Source organism: Ursus maritimus, unplaced genomic scaffold (genome assembly GCF_017311325.1).
Source record: "Ursus maritimus isolate PB19 unplaced genomic scaffold, ASM1731132v1 scaffold_27, whole genome shotgun sequence".
NCBI classification, from domain to species: domain Eukaryota; kingdom Metazoa; phylum Chordata; class Mammalia; order Carnivora; family Ursidae; genus Ursus; species Ursus maritimus.
Genome location: NW_024425230.1, coordinates 11,886,960 through 11,907,721, shown reverse-complemented (window position 1 = coordinate 11,907,721; position 20,762 = coordinate 11,886,960).

Here is a 20,762-nt window from a genome sequence, read left to right as displayed (position 1 = left end):
ACACAGTCAAAAATCAAGTCAAGATCTGAATGAGTTGGTCAAGGACCTCTCCCAAAATGCACTGGACAGAGATAAGTGTACAGAAAAAGAAATGTTTAGGGAGAATGAGGATAGAAGTAGCTTTTATTAGAAATAATAAACAAGATTTAACAAGAGACAGAGGTATCAGACTAACATGTCTAGATTTATAGATATTAAAATTTAAGGATTTCAAAGACAGAGAAAAATTGTAAAATCACCCAAAGAGAGAGAAGTGGAGTGTCCACGAAGGAATAAAGAACAGGTTATTATGGAACACCTCAATGGCCATCTTGGAGACAAGAGCATAAGAAAACAATATAGAAAGATTGAAGCTCCGAATTTGAAATTCAGTTTTTATATCCATTTGTGACATTTACACGTGAGATTGAAATGAACATATTTTAAGAAATAAAATATTTTGTGAAGTTGGTCACACATCAACTTTCTTTGTAAGAATTCTCAGGGATGCTGTCTGTGAGAAAAGACAGATTCCAAAGAAGCATTGACACCCGCCCCCCAACCTGGAACTAGAGTAAGGGATATAATGAATTATACTGTTATCTAGACAACACATAAAACCATTTGTCCTTTCCAATACAGAACTAAAACTCCAGAAATTATCAGTCTGGACGATGAGGGTTGAATGGAGGGACTGGAGAAAGATGAAAATAGAAAAAACCTTTTTATTTTCTTCTTTTCAGTTAATGGAGGAAAACATATTGATAAGATTTTAAAAATGGACAAGGAAAAAATGTCAGCGTGGGTAATTTTCATCTTCTTCTTCTTTTTTTTTTTTTTTTTTTTGTGGGGAAGGAGCAGAGGGAAAGGGGGAGAGAGAGAATCTTAAGCAGGCTCCACGTCCAGTGCGGAGTCCGACAGCGGGGGCCAAGCTCACGACCCTGAGATCATGACCTGAGCGGAAATCGAGTCCACACTTAACTGACTGAGCCACCGAGGTGCCCCATGGGTTTCGATATCTTAAGGATTAATAACAGAAAAATAAAAGACCACTTAAAACTAGGCTGAGACATTTTCAGGAAATAGATAACTTTTTCTTACACATGTCCTTAAATAAGAGAAAAAGTGAACTATCTGGCCAGCTCATTATTGTGAAGCTGGTAGAACTAGAGCTGGAGAAGGTCAGTACTAGGAAAGGAAATTCCAGGCCCAGTGGGGCACTATCTCCATGTACCTCAACATTATGATTTATCCCAGAAACTTGGAGGTATTTGAACATAAGATAATCTTGCAATGTAATTCATATTAATGGCCTAAAGAAGAAAAAGCATATGATTAACTCGAAAATGCAGAAAAAGTCTTTAATGAGATCTATTTCATAAAAACCTATAGAAAACATTGTTCCAGAAACCTTAGAAATATTCCCTAGGTTCCCACTCTCATTGTTATTTTTCACTTTAGTACTAGAGGTTATAGATAGGGAAATAAGAACAGAAATGAAGCTGTATAAGGAACAAAAATTTTATTTTTGCAGTGTCCATTACATATGAAATACATAAGAATCAACTGATAAGAGTACTGAAATGAATTGGCATTTAACTAGATAGCTTGATTCAAGATCTATATACAATACCCAACATTTGTCCATTATCCTAGAAATAATAGACTAGCAGAAGTAATAGTAAATGAGATACCATTTTAAATGGCAAAAGAAAATTCACAAACGACTTAGGGGTTAATTTTATAAATCATGCACAGAACTTTCACAGAGAAAAATTTAAAACTGTATCAGAGGACTTTGGAAAAAAACACCATATAAATGGAGATATTATTATGTCCTGGGAGAGAGAATGGTGTAATAAAGGTATTAATTTTTCCAAAATTAACATATAAGTTTAATATGGCCCAGAAAGGAATTTTTAGAAAACCTTGATCATTTATATATGATTTACACAAAATAAAAAATTTATGAAAATAGAAAACAAATTTAGAAAAAAAAAAAAAAGCAAGGTTGGGGGGCGCTGGCATGCAGGATGGAGTTTGCTATACTGGATATTACAGCATGGGACAAAGCCATAGTAATTAAGAAAGCATGAAAAGGATGCAAGTATACAAGTTTAAATAGTGGAACAGTTTAAAGGAGGAAAAAAGTCCATGTGTGTGATGTATGATGAAGTTGTCAGATTTCACAAATCAGTGAAATCAGTGAGGAAATGGAGCATTTTATAAATAACGCTGGGAAGATCACTTCATTATAGGTTAAAATCCTAAAAAGTGAAAGTTAAGACTACATGACAGTTAGAAAGAAGTGTAGGGTAATATTTTATTACTCCAGCTTTTATTTTAAAAATTATATTTTAGAGAGGGAGGGGGAGGGAGGGGCAGAGAGACAGAGATATTCTTAAGCAAGTTCCATGCCCAATGCAAGCCCGATGTGAGCCCACCGCAGGGCTCCATCTCACAACCCTGAAATCATGGCCTCAGCCTAAATCAGGAGTTGAACGCATAACCCACAGAGCCACCCAGGTGCCCCTATTATTCCAGGTTTTATTTTACTTTATTTTACAATATTTTTATTTTTAAAGATTTTTATTTATTCGTTTGAGCAAGAGAGAGAGCACGCACACTAGCATGGGGGAGAGGCAGAGGCAGAGGGAGAAGCAGGCGCTGGTGTTGAGCAGGGAGCCCGATGTGGGGCTTGATCCCAGCACCCTGACATCATGAGCTGAGCAGAAGGCAGATGCATAACCGACTGAGCCACCCAGGCGCCCCTTATTCCAGCTTCTAAACAAGATTCAAACACAGTATAAACCAAAGTAGTGAATTTCACTGTATCACAAATACTTTCATTCAATGAAGGCCATCACAGACAAAAATAATGGGTAATATTCTATGTCTACATTTGTCAAATGATTCATATCTATTACATGTAAGCATATGTACTATAACTCATGAAGGGAAAATGAGTCAACATTATGGACAGTTTGCAGAAATGGCAATCCAAGTATGAGTGCGTGAGGGACGTACCTAAACTTAGTAGTAACCAGAGAAATGGACTCAAGGCTACTTTGATATACCACTTGCTAAAAGTGGATATTGTTAAAAAGTTGGATTTTCTTGACTCTTGGTGGAGGGTGACTACATGATACTGCTGGTGGGAGTATATATTTGATGCCGTCATTGAGAGGGCAATCAACAGTATTTAGTGAAATGGACTGTGGATTTGTTTTATGATTCACTGGTCTCATTTTGGTTATAGACTCTTGGAGATCTCACAAGCGTGCACAGGGCGACGTGTATGGGGATGGCCTCCTAGTATTTTTATAAGGGGAAGAGTTGGAAGTAATCCCAGAGTTCACTAATAAAAGAGAAGTATAATGTGGGATATGCATATGAGGCAGTAGTATATTGCCGAAGGAAGGATATTGACATGTAGCAACGTGGATAGATTTCAAAAATGTAATTGCATGAAAAAGTAGGAAATAGAACAAAATACATATGAAAATGGTATTTATTTATAAGATTTTATAAGCATGCAATATACCTTTTCCTCAAGAATATAATACAGGAAGTATGGAAGGTGATAGATTAAGTATGAATATATTACGATATATTCATATTATATTATGATTATGATAATATATGATATATTAAGACTGAATATTCATCAACGGTGTTTGATTGAGTTGGAGGGTGTTTAAGAGCCCTTGTGTAGTTACTAATCCTCCAAACACCAAGGTCATGGACCTAATCATTACTATTGCTTCCTTTCTGGACTTAAACCTTTTTCATGTGAGGTTGGAAACTCAGTGTCTTTGGCTCATTCTATGCAGAAAATAAGAAAACGAGGACAAGTAGTTTTAATTATCGCAAGAGAAAATAGGCAATGAGTATTCTTAGCAAGTGGCGTGACTGTGTGGTTGTCCACTCCTATTTTCTTCAGAAGGGACACGCATCCCTATGTGGATAAAGGCCATCTCAGCTATAGATTTATCTTTTTTTTTTTATTCTTGGACCCCCTTCTTAACCAAAAGATACATACACTAAAAAGATCTAGCAAATGAAAATCCATCTTCTAATTCTTGACACAGATGAAACTTAGCACAGTTCTCTGACTACAAGGAGAAAACAAATTATCATTGATTCGGATTAAGGTTCCCAAATGGGACATGCCTCTAAAGTTCCTAATTTAAGGGTTCCTTTCTTTAAGTGTTTGTTTGCTTGTTTGTTTGTTTTTTTTACATAGAGAACTGTAACTGTTAGTATTTCAATTAATGGAATAAAATTAGTTATTATCTGAAAATGAAGCTTATTATTTAAACAGAGTTTATTAACTTTAGATCTACATATAATAAAGAGTTAAGCATATCAGTTTAGTGTCCCCCAAAGTTAAATCACGAGGGGAAATCTCATAATGAGGTTGCATGTTCCTGTACTTAAGGAATAACAAAATTATTTATTATTTTGTTAAGGATGATTGGGCTCCTTATGCTTTATGGATTTTATTAGCATTTTCTATTTTGGTGTTAATGTTTGCACCTTGTTTGGCACCAACATATGTAAACCCGACCTTGTATTTAGCAATGCACGAAGCAGGGAAACAGGAAAGGCAGTGTTGTGACCTTGCAATTTAGTGCTAATCCAGTTCTCTGGTAAATATAATCATATTACAGAGTGTGATGCAATACCCAGAGTCCCCAGGTCACGACCTTTCTAGGGGTCTTTGGGACCACCATTCTTGCACTCTCGACATGTGCTCTTCCCCCATGAGCATTCCAAGTGGGGTCATCAATAGTCAGTGTACTTGTGGTTATAGTGAATTTTGAGATAGAACAATTTGAAAATGTCAACATCTTCATTTTTTTGAGATTTGTGAGATTAGACTACTCATGCCTCTCTGGGTACATTTTCCTTAAATATCTTAGAGAAATTTGCCACAGTAAAGATGGAATTTTGCATCTTTACCAGATTGTATTTTAAATTCTCCAAGCATTCAAAATTGACATCAGTTTTCCCTGCTGTGCACCTAGCTGTTAACACTTTCTATTTCTTCCCCTTTCCTTCAAAGAAGCCAGAGAAGAATGAAAAAGAAAAAGACTGGGAGTTAGTATCAATAGAGCACCCCTAATGCTTTCAGATGTATTCATATTATTTAATTTTAATCAGAAAGGTAGCTCTCGTCCTATTTTATGAAAGATAAAATGGAAGTCCCCAAAGTCAACAAATGTCAATTTCACACAATCATCAAATGGTAGAGTTGAGATTCGCCCTAGTTCTGATTTCTGAAGCCCTGGTGGTGTTACTCCTTCCATTCTGGAAAAAAAAAAAAAAAGAGAGAGAGAGAGAGAGATGGAGAAAGAAAGGAAAACAGAGTCTAGTGTCCTGAAATTTCTAGTTTAAGGAGTAAAATATACACCCTTAGGCTCCACTTCGTGCAGTGCACCCTAGTCTTTCCCTTTGATAGAAAGGAACGCAAATCTTGGAGAGAGCGGTATGTCATGTCCAGAAGGCTGGGAGGTCATCAAGGTGCCACTCCCTCTGGAAGTGTCCTTCTGGGACATTGGACAAGGCTCTGAGGTTTGATGCCACTGACCCCTTCCCTTAAGAACTCCATAATCTCATGTGTTGCAAATTCTCTCCATGAGACCTCCGAACAGTTTAAAATCACACAAAATGACTGACATGGTCGCAATTTTTTGATAGGTTATCAAAGAGAAAACTATATTTCTTGCTCATCTCTTGGTTCATACATTTTTTTCACTCTTAGAGAAAAATAGGGTCAGAATCTCATATCTTCCCAATATTTCTGACATGACCCAAGACCCATACGTTTGTGCATGCCTGATGCCAAGGAATCACAGTCACCTGCATTAGTCTTGGGGACAACTAATAAATTAATTTATAATTATAACATAACATAATAAAAATTAATTAATATAATATACATTCAAGATGACTTGTAGGTTAGATACTTAACAGGTTTTAAATACATTTTCCTCTCTCAAAAATAAGACCTATTTCCCACATGAAATAGAAAATGTTTTATGGGATATACTTTTAGACCAATGCCTATAAAGCATTTAAAAACCAGTGCTTATCAGGGTTTATAAAATACTGTAAAGTATGTGTATAAAATTGATGGGTTTTAGAAGTCATGAAGGAGTGTATGAAGTATGTATCAACTTCATTAGATCATGCCGAGGTGTTTTCTAAAAATAATAATAAAATAAAAATCCATGCTTGACACACACTAAAAATAACAATAATATTTATCATTTATTGAGTGCTTTATATGTGCCGTATATGTGTACTTCATACACATTATCTCATGAAGTGGGTCTTACTATACCCATTTTACTAATGACATTACCGAGGCTCCTTTAGTTTGTGGCTAAGTGGCAAAGCCAGGAGTTTTCATTTATTCAACAAACATTTTGAATGCCTAGCACTAAGGATGTGGATATTTGGACACTGTCATATATTGTGTTCCTGTGTCATAAAGTTTTATATATACAAATTATACACTTATACATTTAATTGTGTATCAAAATAGTTTATCCTGGTGTATGCATCGGGTAGAAGAAAATGTGGTTCGGATGAAGTAATTTACTGAAGCTAATTTGGAGGCCAATTTTTATTCCCAATAACAGGTTTATTAAGAGTTATTTTTACAGGACTCCTCTTTACCCATTCTCCTCCTATGGTCGTTACCATTATTAACCTCTCTCCAAGACATTCTTCTACTTTTCTTCGGTTACTTTAGTATTGGCTCCCAGCCCTCCCTCCACGTGGTGCCTCCCTTCTTGGTTATTCCACATCCATGCTATTTGCCCCCGCTTCATCTTAAAGCCTCAACTTTCTCAACCCTAATGACATTCAACTGCCCTCCATTGCATCCATACCTGGTTAGACCCAGCTTTTAAGTTGTCAATAATTTTTCAAGCTTCTAGGTCTGAAATGCAGAGTTTTCCCTTTCTGACCATATCTTTATATGTTACTTTTTCTATTGTCTTCTACCAATGAGCCTACTCTTCTTTTTTTTTTTTTTTTTTTTAAATCACAACTTAACAGCAGCTAGCATTTAATTCATTAGTGCTTCCTATATGCCAGGGACTGGTCTACACTCTTTGCAAACTTATCTATGGCACCATCCCAACAATCCTATCCTCTGCACTTCAGACATGGACGGAGCTGGGATTTGAACCTGGTTTCTGTAACTTCAAATACAAAACTTTTATCAGTGTTTTAGTGCCTTACACCCTCTTAAGTCATAGTCCCATTTCTTATTTATATGCCCCCTCCCCATAATCAAGAGCTTCAGTTACATTCTCGTGTCTGAGTTTCTTCTGGCACTTTCCAACAACTACCCTGCTCATCTTCATTTCTAAATAAGCCTGACTTCTTCTTTCTCCACTTGCAACTGCTAAACTTTGCTGTAGAATGGTGATTTACAGATTGTGTTTCAAGACTCCGGTTGTCAATTTATTGGCTTGGGAAATACATTCAAAATATCACTGAACACAGGTGACGTCGCATCTCATAGGTAAGGCTGAATGAGTTTTTTCAGGGAAATTTTCATTATATGGAATAAACTTTGTCCTGTATTTGGGAAATGTTTATGGCTGGGTGGTGACATAGAATGAAAGATCACCTCACACCAGTCAGAATGGCTACTATCAAGAAGACAAGAAATAACAAGGGTTGGCAAGGATGTGGAGAAAAGGGAACTGTCCTTCACTGTTGGCGGGAATGTAAATGGTCCAGCCACTGTGGGAAACACTATGGAGTTTCCTCAAAAACTTAAAAATACAAATACCATATGATCCATATGACCTGCACATTCACCCAAAGAAAACAAAAACACTAATTTGAAATAAGCATCCTTTTGTTTATTGCACCATTATTTACAATAGCCAAAAAGATATGGAAGCAACCCAAGTGTCCATCAATAGACAAATGGATAAAGAAGATGTGGTATACACGCACAATGGAATATTACTCAGCCATCACAAAGAATTAAATCTTGCCATTTGTCCCAGCATGTTTGGACCTTGAGGGCATTATGCTAAGTGAAATGAAACAGAGGAAGACACATGCCATATGACTTCACTTATATCTGGAATTAAAAAAAAAACAAATGAATGAACAACAGAAACACAGAAATAGACTGATAAATACAGAGAACAAACTGGTGGTTGGGAAGGGTGGAGGAGGAAGGAGGGTGGAGGAAGAGGGTGGAGACAGGTGACATAGGTGAAGGGAATTAAGAGGTACAAACTTCCAATGATGAAATAAATAAGTCACAGGGATGAAAAGGACAGTGTAGGAAATGTAGTCAATAATCCTGTAATAACTTGTATGGCAACAGATGGTAACCACACTTAGCGTGATGAGCATTCCGTCATGCTGAATCACTAAGTTGGACGCCTAAAGTGCCTATAGTACTGTATGTAGACTATACTTCAAGTAAAAATAATTTAAAAAGTAAATAAAATGTAGTTACGCGTCTCTAGGTTGAGAAATACATTTAAAAGTAACTGCTGTAGCAACCTCTTGTGATTGATGTCACTTTCCCGTTTGACAACTTTTTTTTCATACCTATTGACCAGCTCAATACCCATCATAGCTGGTCCCAGTGTGCTCTGTTTTCTTCAAATCATATCTGGCCCTCTTACACCTAGCAGGGTGCCTTCCTTTTATTTTATGAAGATACATCCCACTACTTTTCTGCTCTCTGTCTCATGATTTATTGGTGCTTTCTTTCTTCCGGAGTATTTGTGTGCCCCTTTGGAGAACACAGCTTTATTTATACCATACAATCCCTGGAAGTAGCTGCAGAACCCTGCTGCCCCAGGCTCGGCTACTCTACATCTATCTTTCCGACTCCCCCACTTCACCCCTACAGCTCCAGTTTATTGGTCTTGCCTGTGTTCAGCTCCACCTATATTTGGAGTGCTTTTTCTCCTCCCATAAGCATGGCCCTCCTACCTGGCTGAAACGTTGCCCTATGAAAGACATCTTATCTCTTAAGCCGATGCCATTTTTCTCCTTTTTGTGTTCCTATAGCCCTTTTTTTAGTTTGTTTTAGTGCTTTAATGACATTTCCCGGTTTGTCATAGAGTTAACTGTGTGCATGCCATTGCTTCTGCCCCAGGTAATAAACACTTAGGTATATTCTAAGTCTTATCGTCCTATCTCTCAGCATGCCTGTGGGAAGATGCAATGCCCAACCTAGAGTCCTTTTGGTCCCATAGGAACAGACCTGCGTGACTACCACAGACTAGACGTGGCTCTCAGGAGGAGGCAGGAAGGACAGAGAGTGCCCACAGAGCAGCATCAGGCATTTCTCTTCAGTAAGAACAGTCCTTACAGAAGTCCACACATCTGTCCAAGGGATATTCTTTTTGGTCTCTCAAGTGAGAGCTCCTGAGTGAGGGATGGACACTTAGCCCAGGCAACTGCCGGGTTGTCCTGGCCTAGAAGCCCTATGTCCCAACTAGGAACCAGTATCTTCTGGAATGGTCTCTAGGTGAGCTGCCAGGTTCCCTGCAAGGGCTGCACTTTGATAGAAGAGTCCTCACACCTACTCCGTTTATACTTCCTCTCTGTAGGGATGCAATTCCCCAGGTAGGGGTCACTTGAACCATAAGCAGTGTTGCCTAGAAACACAACTCACTTCCCACTTTTATCAGATATCCCAGCAAAACAAAGATAGAAAGTTAATCTAATGATAAATGTGCCTGCAGAGGAAGAGCAAGTGTTTTGTTAACCCTTTAGCCACAGAGGACAGCTAATGTCTACTGAGTATCTACTACTCCACTTGTTTTTCATAGCTGTCTCATCTTATTTTTCTAAAAATTTTGAGAACATTGTTCCTGTATGTTTTACAGATGAGAAAATTGAGGTCCAGAGAGGTTCAAGAGCACCCAAGATAGTAGTTTAGACTAGTAAGCTGTAGAACCAAGCTTTAAATTCTCCTTTGTCTAGCTTCAAAACTTGTATTCTTTTTTTTCCTGTACCACGTGGATTAATTTAGCATTGGACAGAAGGCATGCAATGAGTATCGGTTAGCGTTAACACTCTTTGTCTTAAACTAGCCTAATAGGAACACCTGCATTATTTTGAGTGAGCTCTCCCCACCTCACCCCACCCGCCAAGATACAGATGGGTTTATCATGGAAAGGTTATGTCTGAAATCCAGAGTGATTTAAATAAGATATGAGGTCTATTTAAAAAATAGCCTCATAACAAATAAGTAACAGAACTAAACCTTTCATCAGTTTCTCTGTATCAGGTCAACTACTCTTAGCTTCAGCCTTGTTTGTTTGCAGAATAAAGGGATTATGTTTGATGATCTCCAAGACCTTTCCCATCCTGACTATCCGGTAAGAACAAAGTCTGGGTCCTTTCTGTTACACCTGGCAAGCCTAGATAGCCAAGTAAGAAGCAAAGATGAAACTAGTGGAAATGAATAACTTTTTTTTTTCTTTTTTCATTTTTTTATAAGGAAGTGTTCTGACCAGGAAACTTTTGCTTCTAGATAAGGCTCATGTATTTTGTGAAGATGAATTTCAAAGTATGCAGTTCTGCGTCTGTATGAGAAAAGAAAGCTAATGGTCCAGTGAGTGAATCCCCCACTCAGTGAAACAGAACTGCCCTCTGAAACACGGCTAACATCTCCCAGTGGGTGTTTTAGGCAGAACAAGTATTTACTTTGGAAGTTTATTACCCTTACTATGTAAAAGAGCTGTGGGTTTATGATCATACGTGAGAAAATAAATTTTGTATGTAGAGATGATCACAGAGTTATGGCAGAAATCACTTTTTCGAATTTTCTAAAGTGAAGCCCTGAAGAAATTTCTATTCATATAAGGGCTCATCTTCGTCTCTGGTAAGAAAGCCAGTTATCTAGTTATTTCAAGTTGGTTACAAAATACAAATATACACTAAAAAAAATCCAGCAACAGTCTTTCTTAAATGCACCAGAACAGTAAATACTAGTTTTAATTAAACGTTGTCTAAAAGATTATTATTTCACTCTCTTAAACGTCTGTGAGTTTCATCATTAGGAAACATACATTCAAGAGGTCATTTACATGCTCATTCTAAAATTGTACTATGGATATAAATTTCTCTTTCAAATCCATTCTTGGTTAAATCAATTTAAGATTTTATGCTCTTAGAAGTTGCTTAAAAAAAACTTTCAAAATCTCATTTGTTCCGATTCCCTCAATAGAACAGTGTTGGTAATAGAAATACCTTTTTTTAAAAATATTAACTTAGTTTTTAAAAATACTAATAGTTTTGTGTAATCGAATTTGTCTCGATTTTTCTTTATGATGTCCTCAATTACTTTGTGCATGGAACAGAATCCACCATGCTGAGGTCAAACAGCTATCTATATTTCCTTTGTATTCTATTTTTTTAAAAAAATATTTAATGTTCCTTAAGTATCCCGACCAGTTAAAAAACTGGAAGTTTTCTTTTAAAAAATATTCTGGCTAACTTTTCCACCACAACACTAATCCAAACGTTATTAGCAGCAACTTTTGCTATTTCAGACATTTATACAGACATCTACGGTTGACCTAGGTCCTAATTGATCTACTGTGCAATTGACATGCCGCTGTCCATGAGAATGCCGGCAAAGATTATTGGATATGCAAATAGCGAGTCAATATCTGACATTATGGCAAACTCAGATTTGACTATATGTTAATTCAATACAAATCTACTTAAGTTCCTGCTGTGTGGCTATCCTAAAAACTAAACTTAGAAGGTGATACAAAAATGGCAGTTAAAAAAGACATGGTGCTTACTCTTAAGATATTCTCTGTCTAGCAAGGAAGCTAGATGTATAACAGATAATGAGAAAAAAAAATGAAAAAACTTTTATGTTATCCAAAGTTCTTTGGGGACGCAGAGGCTGTGATTAAAATTAGGAGTTTCATCTTCCTATCATGACTTCTTTTCATCTTGAAATAGCCTAAACATCACACTTATTGTGCTGTTAGGAAAGGCGTCAAAATTGGACATCCCCATTTCTTCTCTTCAAATCATTATAGTGCCAAACCAGAAGCACAACTTTTCAGAATTCTGCAGTGGGCCACTGGGTTTCGTACACGTCTTGCTGCATTTCTCGTCTCAAGGTTGGCGTCCCAGGGAAACTTCTGACCAGAGTACCTCCAGCCTTTCCCTGTGCCTGGGGACAGCTTGCGCGCATGCAGTCTCTAGCAGCCTAGCTTAGTGACTGCAAACCCTCTTCTGTGTGGTCCAGTAGAGTGTTAATTAGGCCCTGTGTCAATATTAAGATGAGCAAAAGGATATTTTAGTTTTTGCCCCTGCCCAAACATGTTTCCAAAAATCAGAGGTACAAGAGACACAAGTCTTGATTACTGATCATGATGCATTTTTAATAGCTGAAGCGATAAGAAGTTACTAGCATGGACCCACCACGTTCAGACCTTCTGGACTTGGCAAGAGAAGCCAATTCTGGCTATTGACTACGTTCCTGGCCCTTTGCTGGGTGCTGGAGAGAGATATTCATCAGACACAAATCTGCACTTGAGGAGTTTTCTTGCAACATGTGGAGCAAGGGTTTTAGTATTTCTGGGAAAAAAAAAACACAAACCCTCTGTGTTCACTTAGGACAGAGAAACAGACCATTTTGAATAGGAAACTGACTCCTGTGAAATTCATCCACCTTGTACTATTTAAGACAACATCTATCATGAACTGAAGGATGGATCGTCTACGTTTTGTTGTCCAGATGTTCCTGAGAAAAATGGGAGGCAAAATTTGAGCAAGGTTCTGGAGAATTACAAAGAAGCTGACAAATTTAAAATTCAGTCATTCCCTTGGAATTTTGGACTCTTAGTCTTTCTCTTGTTTAAATTTTGCAGAAGACCAGTTAAACTTTCACTTTGGCTTCACTTAGTATCAGTGTATTTTTTATTGTATTATTTATGAGGCATATATATCAAATTTTGAACCACTGACATAAACCATAACTCATATCAATTTATTTCCTATTGTATTTTGGAAAATATTTGTGATTGAAGGGTTTTGTATAGAATAAAAACTTTGTGTAATTTAAAAAATTCTGAAACTTCAGAGAACTGATTATTTCGAACAGTCTTAAGGACAGTAATGACAATTTGAAATATACAAATGTTGGATTTTAATTTGGTTCTCTTTTGCATTTAAGCAATGTAGTGTAAAAATCATTCCTGCATTTTTATCAAATTTAAGTTTACTACTGTTTTGACCATCTGTTAAATGTCTATTTTGATGTGTAGCTTTCCCTGAGTTCATCATTTAAGAGCATCTCCAAATTAAAATCTTACAAATGAAAACTTGAACATGACTGAGTGAAGTTTACTATGGAAATCTGACAATTTTGATGGTGGCCATCAGACAGTGAGAAGGAAAGCTTTGTGCAACCTTCTCCTGGCTTGTCTTCTGAGTTCATAGGTTCATAGTAGGAACACCCTGGAAACTGTAATGAAATGAAAAAGAGCTAAAATATTTCATCAAAAGGGTATAATTACTTACGATCAAATGCAGCCACACAACTGGCTAGGATACAGCTTTGAAAAACCATTCCAAAGCAGATGAATAAAATATTCTTAACACTGTCCAACACTTCTGGCCCATTTCCCCTTGAATATGTTACCACCACCTCTATTATAGGCCTTGCATATATGGGACTACACTCTTGGCTTTGCAATCTTTTGGAAGACGCCTATGGAGTCATTTTCTTGCTGCTACTGCCCTAGGGGACTTTGGCTTATATTGAGTTCAGCTAGTGTCTCACTGTTTGCAAGTCTAATAATGACCATAATTACTATTGTTTCCTTCAAATATCATCCATGAGCCATATTTGGCTTACTTGAAACTTTTCTGAGCCTACTACATTCTAGCTTCAAGGAGATGCTTATGACTGCATTTTTTTTTTTTTCAGATAATACACCTTCTAAGGCCATCTTTTTATTCTGTGTTAAGTCCCCCATCCAAATTTTCATAGCCTATATGGTTCCATCTCTGATTTGATTTCCTCCTACTCACTATTCCTCCATGGTTCCAACTCAATAACCAGCGACAGAGGATTGTCAAGAATCGGACTGAGCTTTGATTTGCACTTAATCTCCTCGATAGAGCTAAATAGGCATTTTCTACAACTCTTTCTAAAATCCCCAGTGCAATTTCTACTTAAAGATATTACAGGTAGGATGGTTTTAGCAGTTAGAATTTTTTACTCCATACAATTATTTAGTTTCAAATAATGCTACCTTGTTTACCTCTTTTTTTTTTTTTAAGATTTTATTATTCATTCGACACAGAGAGAGAAACAGCCAGCGAGAGAGGGAACACAAGCAGGGGGAGTGGGAGAGGAAGAAGCAGGCTCCCAGTGGAGGAGCCCGACACGGGGCTCGATCCCAGAACACCAGGATCACGCCTTGAGCCGAAGGCAGACGCTTAATGACTGAGCCACCCAGGCACCCCACTTCTTTTTTCTTGTTTTAATGAAAGCTACCTCCAAGTTCCCATCTCTTTAACTTAATTAACGTTTTTTTCATCACTTATTTTTGGGCTACTTCTTTTTCCTTCCCCCCACCATGCAAATGTTCCGGGGATTATTCTTCAGAAATAACCATCTTTGGGTCACAGTGTAAGCTATTCTAAGAGCTTTTATAGGCATGGGAGCTTGAGCCCCTGGGAGATGCTTCCTTAAGGTACTCCTGAGGCCATCCTATCAGGTTTGCTACTACCCTGGGGCACCGTTAGAGTGATAGACTATGACCCTGAGGTTTTATATTATTAATTTTTTTCAAATTTGGAGAAGACCACACAAGCTTACTTCTGCTCTAGCATCTTTTTACCACCCTTCCCTTTCACAAATAACCCACTTCCCCTAACCCCAATGGACCTTTAGGTACTTAGTGTTGCCACACATTCTGCAGATTGCTTTGGGAAAATATGCTAAAACAATTTATTATTTTTTTTGCTTTGTTTTTATTTTTTACATGAGCCTTGTTTAGTAGCCCTACCCCAAACCACTTCATGGCACAGTATACCAGCTGCCCTCTGACCCACAGCTGCCCTCTGTCCTTTCTTAGCCCCCATGCCACAACCCTTTGGTTTCTAATTTCCCTCTGCTTTATCTTTACCAAAACCTCAGAAACAAATCTATTTCTTCTCTGTAGAATTTTCCTCCATTTTAAATTTTCTACACCCTTTTCCCTCAAGATAAGTGACTTTCAAGTCACATATACTAAAAGTGAAATGCTTGCGGTTGCCCGGAAGGTAAACAGAAGTAGGTGTGCATACATGTGACATGTCAGGGAAAAAGTGTGAGGGGGAGATGAGTGTATTCATGCATTGATTCAACAAACATTAACTGAGCATCTACAGTGTGCCAAGAAGTTCTCCAACCTGGGAAATAAATGAATCAATAAGATGGCATCCCTGCCCTCAAGGAATTTACAGTGTTTTGGGAGAGACCAAGGACCAATTAATTGCCAATGAGGACATTAACTTCTGAGCCACAGAGATAAGTAGGAGGTGGCGGTGCTAGTGGAGTCTTGGGGTGGGGGTGAGGGGGCTCTCTCCTCAGTGGGAGAAATTCCAGAGACTTTTAGAAAGAAGCCAAGTCTGAGGGGCACCCAAAGAATCATGCAGTAAGAGGGATGGCAGGAAGAATGCATTCCAGCCAAGTCAAGAACATGCAGCAGGGTCAAGGAACTAGAGAAAAAAGTATTCTTTCCCGAAACTCAAAGTGCTTCACTCGCTGGAACATGTCCTGCTGGTGGAACGTGGCTGGAGGGAAGCTTGTGGACCCACAGGGCAGGGGAAAGAGTGAGGAAAGTTCCTCAAATGCCCCACAATTCAAGAACAACGGCTGATTGAAAATCTGTTCTGTGAAGCTATTTCTTACCCTCCTTTGTTTGAGCAGAAGCTCGGGCTGGTTCCATAATTTTTCCAGAAACTCTCAGGTCATAACCAGCCCTTCAGTCAATTTTAGTCATAAGGCAGATCCATTTCAGTAACTAAAATACCCAGCCCTGTGTAATAGTCAAAACAGAGAACTTTATTTCAAGCTTTTCCCTCTTTCATTAATGGGTGTGGTTAGCTTCTCCCAATTCCCAGCCTTGAGCTTTTCTTCTGGTCACCCATCCTGGCCTTGATTTCCACCCCAACATTCAGGAATGGCGCAGTGAGTTGGTTTTCATGGAATCTGGTCGTGCGTGCTCTGGGCTTGGTGTATGTTCAGGGCTGACTCTTCCGTGGCGTACTATTGAGTGTCCCCTAGATTTCCCCACTGGGCACATTTAACTGTGATTCCCAGCCATGGGCAGAGCATGTCTTCAAGTCAGCAATGACTGCCTCTTTTTTCAGTCAAATGCTCCTCCCCACCACTACCATATCCTTCCCTAGCAACTATCCTGGACATGATTTAATTTTGGTTCCTGGACAGCTTTTTTTCCTGGAGCAACACATCTGGTCAACACAACACAGTGAACCATCTTGGCCCCACTTCCTATCCTTGGCAAAGCAGCCACTTCCCAGTAAAGCTGAGCCTCTGTCCTGCTGCCTCAGCCCCTTAGAGCTGTCATCTGTGGGTCAGCACCAGTGCATTGTGCTTTGCAAAATCCAAGGAATGCATGTCAAGGGCCCTATGTGGTCCCTTCAGTTTTCTTTTCCTAGTGATGGGGGAGATAAAATGCCACATCACTTCAAGAACTTTCTATAAAGAAGATCCTTCTCTTTCCCAGGCATCAAACATTTTATACCCTTCATATAGGACTAAGACTTGAAATTGATTTGTGACCACCTTCTTTGTCACTCTTAGCTCCTTATTTTTAAAAAAGAACCACAATTTTCTGCCTATTTTTTTCTTGGCCTTTTAGAATCTCAATGAAAACAAAACAAAAGCCCTGTTTTAACACCTTGTTATATAGAGTTTGTGCTTTATCTTGGTAAGGGAGGGATCCTTAAATTTGTTTAATAGCCTTAAATGTGGTACCAAGGACATGAACCCTGACATCCAAAGGCATATCCTTGATACCATCTGCTTCTCCCCACTCCACAGTCCTGCACAACTCTTAAGAAAAAAGGATAGGTGGTTTCCAGTTGTCAATTCCTCAAAGGCTGCCCAAGAATAAGGGGCAGTGTTATTTGATTCAAATTAGATTCAGATAAGGCAGGTAGGTGGAGACTGCCACACAGAATGCCCACAGCCTGGATACTCCACTCTTCCCAATTTCTTTATTCTCTTTATTCCCTTAGGCCAAATTGGATCAGACTCTTGACCCAGAGTTGGGATGAGTATGTATTGAATAGATAGGGTAAATTAGAGAGGAATGGGCATTTTTTGGACCCTGAGACTCTTCCATGTTCTTGACACAGCTTCCTCAGCTGCTCCCTACATGGTCTCTCTCCAGTTGCACCTCTTCCCTGAAACTACATCTCTTTCACCCTAATTTTGGGAACCAAGAAACAAAGCTGCTCAGGCCACAGCCGAGGTGGGGGAAGAGAGTGCCCTGTTATGATTGAGAGCTCCTACTGCCTCTGCTCTCTGTCCCTCCTCTTCCATCTACCTAAGATTCTCCCTTCTTGTGGGTTCATCTGATCAGATTTCTCTGTAATGCATTTTCCCCCTGCTCCATATTTGTCTTCCTACAAGTCTCTATATTTTTGCATATCTCTACATTTCTCTTTCTAGAAAAAACTTTTATAAAATTATTTACTTTTTTCTCCATTTCTTTCTATTCTGCCAGCGTCAGAATGTGAGTGCTCATCTTTTATCTTGCTTATATAATATTTCCTAGGACAAACAGGAGTGGCTGGAGGCTAACGGTATGGAAGGAAACAGACAGGTTGCCATGTTACTACCCAAGGAACAGTTGATTCAGCCAGATCACCCTGCCCTGGAAAACTATCTGGATATCCCATTCTCACATTCTCCTTTAGCTGCCCAGCCTTTCTCTCCCCACCCCCCTGCAATTATTAACTCTAAGAAAAATAACATCTGAAGAGATCAATCTCCTTGTTCATCACCCTCATCATCTGCCTCTTTATTCTCCAACTGGGAATAGCAAGAAATCACCCACTGTCTTTTTCTTAAGCCCCAGTGTTGTTTGTAAACTCCCATAGGATAACTCTTCAAAGGATACCCTGCCCGCCTGGCCCAGGCTCCCTTTCCCCGCAGTCCATCCGGTCCCTTCTCAATAGTGGCTTTCTCAATGGGAAAAACCAACTCTCATTTGACTTTGAATTCCCAAAACCATCAGAAACCTGGCTAAAGCTCAGCAAATGTTTGGTAACTTAAGTGATATTCATCAGTGATATTAGATGAAGTCTTCTAAAGTGTTTTAATGCATCTATTAAGTCAGAGAGAAAGGCCAACTAAAGTATGAAGACAGGATGAGAAGATTTGAGGGGAAAGGAGAGAAAAAGGGTGGATGAATTGTGTACTGTATTTTTAGGGCATAAACTCTAAAACTAGAGCAGTTTCTCTGAACAGTCTGAGATTGCTGTGGGTTCTTGAGAGCTCTATGTCTGCACTGTGAGGAGCCCCACAAAGGTGCATGTCTCCTGCAGTAAAGGATCAAGACTGATTCTAAATCCCAGCTGATGGAAACTCTGGTCTCAGCTTTTCGGTTGGGCTTTCAATTATTGCCATGAAATGCAATGGGGTCATTTTTCAAGCCATGTAAGACCTTCTGTGCCTCCCCCTTCCCCTGTTGATAGCTTGCCACAGAGAAATCTGGGTCAGGTTACAGATGGTCTCTGGAATTTGGTTTAGCCTCAAATAATGTTTTGATAAAATTCTCGAGAAAGGAGACACCCTGGTATGATTTACTAAGTACTCAATAGATGTTTGTTGAAATGGGTAGAAGATTATATTCCAGGCCTTCCTGTGGATGATGACAAAACAAACACAACTAAACTCCACCTTGAGAAATCTTCTTAATTTGTCTATTGTGTCAAAGCTAAAAAGTAGAGAAGAAATGGTCCCCAATACTTCAGTGGTCTTGTTTTGACTTGATTAAAATTCAAAGGCATCTACCAACTTCAGCTGATTCCCCCCTCTCCTCTTGCCATTAGAGGCTAATCAGATGGAGTGAGCTCAGAGGTCTGGCTGTCAGTACCAACTAGACACAGGACTGGGAGCCCACGTGAGGCCAAAGGCCAGAGAATGCAAACGATGGTACAGTCTTCCCTCATTATACCAAAGTGAGACAAGTTTCCTGACTATGCATCCAAGAGCCCATCACTGGACACCTCCTCTTGCCCTCACTTAGGGTAAAGAGAGCCTGGATCTTGGGTAGGATCCAGACACATCTGATAAGACATTGGCCCCGAGTTTGAATAATTTATTTCAAAAGTAGAAGAGATTCAATGAGCTGGGAAGTTTTCGGTAGCCCCAAACTATCTGATCCACATCCCACCACATTTTCCCCCTTTGCTTCCATCTGTGTCAGGGGTTTACCTGGGGATAGGAGAATGTGTTGATTGCAGGGTACATTTCCAGTCTTTCAGGTATCTTGTGCCCAGCACCAATGGCCAGAATCTTTTTCCCCTCCCCCATTGCTTCAAACACTTCCAGCATCTGTCCTTTATTTCCATTCCTTCTTCCTTCCCCTTCTTAGGACTTTTCTCTGCTCCTACACCTTTGTGTTGAAGCCCTGAGTGCGTGGGTGGAATCTATGGTGCTAGGGGTACTGGTCTCAGTGGGACAGGGTATTAGAGATGAGAACTCAGCTTCTGCTCTTTTGCCCTCCCTGAAACTTTCCAGGGTTTGGTTATACAGAGATACCTTTGCTTCGTATTCTGCTGACATTCTTTATCAGTTATCTATCTGTTTATCTATCTATCTATCTATCTATCTATCATCTATCTATCATCTATCTATCTATCTCTACTAACTCACTGATCTTTGCCCTGGATTTTCTTCCAGGGGATGCTTCCAATTCTTTTGCCTTATTTCTTCTGTTATAACTCTGTTATTGTATTTCTGCATTTTGTGCTTTTTCTGCATCTCTGTGTATCTGTGTAGTTCTCTCTGTACCTGTGAGATTCTCCTTCTCTAATTGGGACATTCTAATTTACTCACTTGTACTTCTTCTTTTTTTCTCATAGGAAGGCAGGGCACAGGGGTGGCAGAAGTGGAGTGAGAAACCACCTGACTATTCCTGGGGTACGCTCCAGCAAACCAGGTTAGATCTAGAGGAGTGGGGAACAACTTTCTGCCTTCAGGTCATGTTTCATTCCCCTTATCCCCTTCTGGGCTTGCCTTTTCCCTGACCATTCTTCTTTCTTCCAACAGCCATCATCTGGTGAAATGACATCCTCATGAAACCACGTCTCACCTTCTGCCCACCTGGCTCTCTGCCTTCCAGCTAGGAACTCTGATAAGACAGCTTTCTGCTTCAACTATAGGTACCACATCCAGAAAGACTAAATCCTTTGAGACGTCTGTGATTCCTATGAGTTTGGAGCTTCTCTACTTTATCAGCCAGGTACTGCCCAGGGGCTCCTTATACCCAACCCAGCCATTCATGGACTAGGGTCTTCATGGGTTTCTTCCATTTGCCATCCAGGAGACTGAGTCCCTATGTTAACTTACAAATTCGACTTCACCTTTAGTGTTCTGGAAGGTATTGGAGGCTGTTTTACAAGATTAAATGCTTTTAGAGGAAAAGACACTTTCTCATTCATTATTGTAACCCCCAGACTGACTTGTTAGAATATCTGACTAATACTTGAATTTTCATGAT